This window comes from Cryptomeria japonica, chromosome 5 (genome assembly GCF_030272615.1).
Source record: "Cryptomeria japonica chromosome 5, Sugi_1.0, whole genome shotgun sequence".
NCBI lineage: Eukaryota > Viridiplantae > Streptophyta > Pinopsida > Cupressales > Cupressaceae > Cryptomeria > Cryptomeria japonica.
The window spans coordinates 822675601-822683693 of NC_081409.1; positions in this window are offsets into that span (position 1 = coordinate 822675601).

The following is an 8093-nucleotide window of genomic DNA, read 5'->3' on the forward strand; positions in this document are numbered from 1 at the left end:
CCCTTTAGCTTCCAGTTGGAGGACACCCATTTCTTTACCATTTCCAGAGCTTATTGAAAAGCCACAAACTTCCCCACCAAGGATAGGTTTAGTTCTGCAATAACATTGTTGACTAAAACATCTGGTAGTTCAACTTTATTTTCACTGACAACACATGTAGTCAGAGGGGAAGGTTCTTCAAGGTGAAACACCATTTTGGTGGGACTTTCATCTTTTAGTTTATCAATATACGACCCTGATTCAAGTTCAACAAAGATATCATGACGGTATTGAGGAACAAAGATACAATAAGAAGAATTTGCCACCAGAGGGTCTTCCACAAGAGCGAAACCAACATGTGGTTCCAAAGTATGTGAGTTCATTTGGGTTCCAACCCCAACCTTAAACATTGTAAACCCCATCCCTCAAGGAGGGATAGATCGGGATCAGGGAACAAGAGACAAAAGGGAAATCAAGGTCCCGCCATTGCCATTGTAGGTGATCTCTTAGGCTAAATTATGTTTGTATACATTGCTACTAACTTAATAGAATAAGAATGATTTGTAGGATAATATTAATAATTGGGATGCAAAAATTTCTTATGTTTTGACAATCTAGGTTTTTTCTTGTTTGGAAGCAAGAAGATAAGCTCCTCAAAATGCAAAAATATTTTTTCTTTATGGATTGGCACTCATGTTGAGTGATAAATTCACAAATTGAATCATGTTCCTTTATTTTGTTACTACGTTGTAACCTTTCCATTTAATTTGTGTAGTTGGAATTATGTCTATTTCAAATAATAGAAATCAACTTATAATCATGAATTTTAACACATATAGAACTATATTCTTGATTTAGATTTTCCACCTTATATATTTATTTTACTATATATTCATCATCATTGAGTTAAATTTTTTAACAATTATATTAATACAATAATTCTAATATATGTATATTATCTCTCATGTGAATCCTTAAGAGTACAATTGTTAAAATTATATTTATATTCAATGATCTTTGTGATTTGGTTGAGAATAAGCCAACACCCCATATATGTTGCTAATTTCTTTAAACTTTTAGAAAAGACACAAGAAATCTTTAGCATGGTTAAAATTTTCATCTTCACAAGTTATCATCCTCATCAAGAATATTAAATTTTTATTTTTCACCTCTCCTATTTCTAAGATGAGACTACTAATTTTAGGCATATTGACCCACAAGGAACAATAAAGAGTTTTGTCTACCTAATATTTATAATAGTTTCCATGAGTTCTAAAACTATCTTTATCACTCCATAATATTAAATTTTTATTTTTCACCTCTCCTAATTCTAAGATGAGACTACTAATTTTAGGCATATTGACCCACAAGGAATAGTAAAGGGTTTTGTCTAGCTAATATTTATAATAGTTTCCATGAGTTCTAAAAATATCTTTATCACTCCATAATATTAAATTTTTATTTAAATCACCTCTCCTATTTCTAAGATGAGACTACTAATTTTAGGCATATTGACCCACAAGGAACAATAAAGAGTTTTGTCTAACTAATATTTATAATAGTTTCCATGAGTCCTAAAAATATCTTTATCACTCCATAATATTATTTTTTTATTTTTCACCTCTCCTATTTCTAAGATGAGACTACTAATTTTAGGCATATTGACCCACAAGGAACAATAAAGAGTTTTGTCTAACTAATATTTAAAATAGTTTCCATGAGTTCTAAAAATATTTTTATCACTCCATAATCATTTTACAAAAAAAACTTAACATTTATTTTTAACTTGTTGTATTTTCGATAATAAAAAATCTCTATATAAATATTTCAAAATTTTAAATTGCTAACCATCCATACTTTGTGAATTTTTTTTAATAAATATTTTATGAATAAATAAAAAATAATATAATGCTCAAAACAAACAACTTATATAAATGAATCTTCTTCCCCTTATATGTGTTTTTCATTGCTTTTGATATCTTCGAATATGCATAAATCTACCCATGAAAGTGATTCATTCAACAACATTAAATGCTCTTATTCAAAAACACTAATAATTTTATCATCTTTCTCATCGCTTCCCAAAATTTACAGTCTTTAAGGGTCAGTACAAGAAGCTGAGTCCACTTTTTGGCCAAAAAGTGGAAGTGTTTTCCCTGATTTTCAGATTTTGTCTCGTTTGAGCTTAAATTTTGAAACACTTAGAGATTGAATCTTGGAGAAAGTAATGAATATAAAAGATAGCCCTCTAAGTTTAATTTCCAAATATGTAATTTATTTTAATACCCACATAATAAAAAATAACTTTTTGAATGGAGTTCTAAAAACTATGTTTTAAAAATGCTTGTTTCGGGACCATAACATGCATGTGTACGACCCACACTTTTTGACACAATTAAATTTATTTTCTCAAATTGTTTTGGGAAATGGTTTGTAACACACTAAAGATTGATGAACATATTTTCTGTATTTTTTTTTCCAATATATTTTTTTTAATTAATTTTTTAACGACTGTAATTATCTTTTTAAAAATTTGACATGTACGACCCATATAATTTGACGTAAACTTAATTTTTTTTATTTTTTATTTTTAAATAGAATTTTTTTTGTGTAGATTGATGACATAATTTTTTTTTCAAAATTCATTAAAATAAAAAAGTTATTAAATTAACAAAATTAGTTAATATTTCAAGTTTCTGGACCCGATTTAGTATAAATTAAATGAAAAATAGTTAAAATAATAAATATTTAAATAAATTTACATATTTAGAATCTAGATAGTATAATCTGAAATGGGTTTTAATTTCGTATAAAAATTCTCTAATTACAGACATGTAAACTATTTCAGAAGTTCATATTTGTGCTTTCATTCATGGAGATTTGAATTTGCAGGTCCATGTCTCAGGTGTGGCCATCCCAGGCCTATGCCGAGCCTAATCTCGAGCCAAGTGGCAGGTTGTAGAATCAACTTCTATAGAATGGGGCCCCGTTTATAAAACAGGGGCCCATTCCTTTTTTTGACCGTTGGATTTAATAATGGGCCCCTGTTATTTAAATAATGGGGGCTCGTTCCATACTGACAAACATTTTTAACATCATTCGGCAGTACTTTTTAATATTTTTTACACAAATTTATGAAGAACTTAGTAAAAAGATATTATTTTTTGAAGAGGAGTTTGTAAAGATGGGTTCTAAGCAACGTCAAAAGAAATAAAGGAAGGCAATGATAGCGGACGAAATTCAAGCACACAGAGAAAAGGAGGCAAAACACCAAAGAGATCGAAGATCACAACAACAACAATTGAATAACACTTCTGAAGCATCTAGTTCAGTGCCCATTGTAGATAAGACCATTGAAGAGATCATGATGGACACAACAAATGCAGAACCAAACACGCATATGACTGTTGATGCAAATGTTCATGTGGATGTGAATCTTGGTATGTTTTTAAATCCCCAAGACTATGATGCCAATCAAATTGTTGATTTAAATGAAGCTAAATATAAATTTCATACACCAATACGAAAAAAAATAAAAATTGAAAATATTACACCACCCTCTCTGAAAGAAAATGAATGTAATTTATTTACTATTGATAGCAATGTGCTAGATAATCTTAATGGGTTAGTTTCTTGGAAACAAATCAGAACACATGTGAACAAATTATATAAACAATTTTTCTATAACAAAATTTTAGGATTCCAATGTCAATTAATGCTACAATTAATAAAAATGTTAAAAATGCATAAAGTCATGAAAAAAAAAGGTATTTATGCAAAACCAAAAAGAAAAGATGAATCATATAAGCAAGTTGTATCTACTGTTGCCAATACCATCAATTCTATCAGAAAAACAAGTTGATTTAAAGATAAGAATGCAACACGTAGAGTTATAACAACTGCTATAGTTGACAAAACAATTGTTAGTAAAAGAATGTTAAGTGATATAAGTGGCTATTTGAACTTACATCGTAGAACCTTATCAAGTGCGACCAAAGAAGAGACACAATTGAAATTGATCCACTAAACCATTATTGGAGTTTTAGTGGTAGACTTCAAAGGTCGGACATGAAATTAAATGATGAAACTAAACAAATAATTGCAAAATTCTGGCATGATAACACTAGAGTTTCATCAAATGCTAGAGATGTTTCAAAGTTAAGGGTGGGATAAAAAATTCATGATCCTCATCCAAAAAATCAATAAACAAAGAATATCTTGTTGTTGTAAAACTCATGTTCAGTTTCATTACTATTATGATGTTTTTCGATATATACATTGTATGTTGCATGGTAATGATCTTGTGCAAGATTGTGGTGTTTATGTTCCACCTGAAACTATAAAAGATTTTATTGCAAGTTTATTTTGTAAACCACCTAATGAACAATTTTTTCTTTCTAGTTCATGCATTTATGGCCTTTGTAATTTATGTGGGAACTATTCTTTGATAGGTGAATGTTTGCATGAACATGTTTCATCTGAGTTTGGATAAAAAAATGGTTGTAGTTAGGAGATTTAAAAATATAGAATACCCTCTAAAGGATCGAAAGATGGGGAAACATTTAGAATTGATAGCAAAATAGAATAGTGTGAATGCATTTATCAATGAGTTTAAAAGTCATATTGTTCCAAAATATGTGAAACATTCCCAACATGCCTGATGGCTTGATGGACAGTTTCGAATATGAAAGAACACATTTCTAGTTGGAACAATAGTATCAGTTGAGGATTTTGTAGAAAATTATACTCTAAAACCACAAGAGGAAACTCAATCACAATACTACAACTCAGTGCAAGTGGCCATATTTGTGCACATTATATATAGACATGACCATGATAGTACAAAAGATAACAAATTTTTTTTGAGGGAGTATCATTTCTATGTTAGTGATAATAGATTACACTCGTCAGAGTTTGTTCAGCATTGCTTCGAGCTATTTCATGATAATCTTAAGGAAAGAGAAATTGACATGAAACAACATATGATATGGTTAGATAATTTGATTTTAAAATAATCATATAATAAAATATCATACATAAGATTGCTCATTAGATCCTCTAGCAGTATCTTGTGCAGTATCAACACCAAATGTGGTGCTAGCTAAGTCCTGTACAAGGTCAAATTCAAAGTGTCCAATTAAATCTTAAATTAAGAGTCAAAATAATATCAAATTAAGTATTACACATTAAGACCTCAAAGGATGTTGATGTGCATTCAAATTGGCTCTGATAAAAATTATGAGAATAACCTATCTTGATAGTAGTGTCCACTTGCAAACATGCATTTAATGAGATCATATTTAATGAACATATATATGTGTATTAAATAATTTCAAGTTAAGTTACAATGTTGTAAGAGTTTAAATTTAATTTATGAATTCTAAGATACATACCATAGATGGTATCACAATTGTCACACCCTCTTCTTGATGTGATGTAGAGGGTCCCTCATGACCTGAATCCTGGAGAAAGAAGAATTCAATGTATCAACATGAAAATTTATATAGTATATGATGATAACATATTAACTTAAAAAGCTAGTACAATGTATAGATAGAAATTGATACTATACACAATAAGGTGTGTCGAGCTGTGTTCTAGTAGATACAATATTGACTCTAATATTAGGTGTAGTCCTTATCTACATAAACCAAATTTATTTAATGAAGTATTAGATTGTATAAAAAAAAGACATGCACTTAATTTATACCTATATTTAATGAAGTATTTAAAGATTGACATGTACATGTATATATATCTATACCTGCTCAAGATGATCATCAGAGCAAAGAAAATCCATATATGATGTCATCATATTATCATCTGATGCATCATGTTTAGCTGGAACTGAAGCAGATCCTGGATCAATAGTAGGACCTACACACATCTCATGACAACTCAAACATATATGTGGCATCCATCGAGGAGCAGATGCCATAAGAGCAACCTGGTCACTCAGGTTACTTGTGAGGGAAGTCAAAGCATCTAATGTCAAAATGAATGATGTATTCTGCACATTTGCAGGAATTGATGGAGCAACAAGTGGAACTACGGGTGGATCTGGTAGGGGATTATTACTCCATGCCCCTAATCTATGCTATGGCATTCCACGACCAACACCCTAGAATGACTTAATATCAAAATAATTTGGTTTTTGGTGTATTACAAACTCACAGTATAATTTCTTCAAAAAATATAAAGGGACCTCATAATTACAATGTGGTGGATAATAAAAAACCATCCATCATCTCTCCCAAAAGTGTCTAGCCATTTCTGGATGCACACACCACCTAATTGAAATTATTTTCCCGTTAGGTTGCATTGGTTCTCTTGTTTTTGGGTTAGTAAAATATGGACATAAATGAGCTTTGGTTATTTTGAGATCAGTGATTTGCCTATAAGTTAAACCATCAGCATAAAAATCACACAACTCTTGTCGTCATCTATGAAATTTATCTAATTGAGAATCAATAGATCTAACTGACTCGACAATAGTTTGCATTGATTTTGCAAACTCTAGAAGATGGGGTGGCATGATTGGCTCATTTTGGATAGCAGTAATATTTTTTTCAATCACTTGTAGGTTTTCATTAATTCATTCTCTTAAATGAATTTCATCCAATCTAGGGGGTGGAGGTGGAGGTGGTGGTGGTGGTGGTGGTGGAGGTGGAGGTGGTGGTGAAGGAGGAGGGGGTTGCGGTGGGGGATTTTCACCTAATAATTCATCTATGTCAAAGACATCCATGAAAACAAAGAGCTTCTGCATATATAAAGATATGCATGAATTATATACAACTCTATGTCAAAGAAGAATCTATTTTAGTTTTAAAAAAACATTTATAAATAGTAACATTTCTACATTGTTGAATGAGATACACATGAAATCTAATATAATATTGAACTTGAAAAAATATACATGTACATACTATTGAATCTTTAAATATAAAATTTGGCACAAAACTTGATAAAAACTTTCAATGAAACTTCATAAATCTATTATATATTCAATTTAATGCATTCATTTCTTGTAAAATGCATGAACTAATAAAATCAATATAAAATATTCCATACATGAACTTGTAAAAAAAGTTAAATAAGATCAACATATGGTCAAAATAATGGTGATGTAGTACACATCATATAGGCAAAAGTGACCATGAAATTAAAACAAATGTTCCAACTTGACATCAATGAGTATGATCAAATATTGCTTGTAGGATTAGTAGGACAAGTAGGTTCATTAGCAAAAGTCTCAATACTTTCAAATGAAGTGTGATAGGATCAATATGAAGGATGGGATAGAAAATTATAGCTAGGATAAAAAGTGATCAATGATTTGAAGCTCAACAATGGTGCAAATATTCAAATATACAAATTATGATAATATGATAAGTATGATATCTAATTTAAATATTTAATATGCATGATAGTGGAGTACCATGATGCCTCTAATGTAGGATCAAGCTATGTTATATAATGATATAATATTGATATAAGTAGGATTGCTCGTAAGATATGCCAATGTAAGATCAATAAAGAAGTGGGAAATAAGATGATCCTCCTTAGTGTAAGAATATATAAGGATTGATGATAAGTGCTTAAAATAAGATATTGAAATGTAAGATCATTACACTCTATAAACCAAGATATGATCATAAGATCAACAAGATAACAACAATACAAGATCATCATGTGAGGCACAATCATATGATACTAAGATGCAAAAATGCGTGATCAAATAGTGATAATCTATTATATTCTCTAAAATAATAGGCATGACAATAAAGGATTGTAAATAGCATGCTCTTGTTGAAAAAAACTAAAATAATGATGATAATTCATTGATGAAAAATAATAAATAACATGTTTTTAGTAACTAGACATAAGAAGTAAGAGATCATATAGACCTAATTATCAGTTTACCTAGATATAATTATATATAAATGGAAGGATATACAAAAATGATCTAAAGTGATAAATTGCCCAATGTATGAACATAAGATAATACTTTAAGAAGATAGATTAACCAATATACAAACATAAGATAATCCTTTAATAAGATTAAAAAAAACACTATTTCAACATATGTGAAGCAAATAGTCTTGAAGATCATA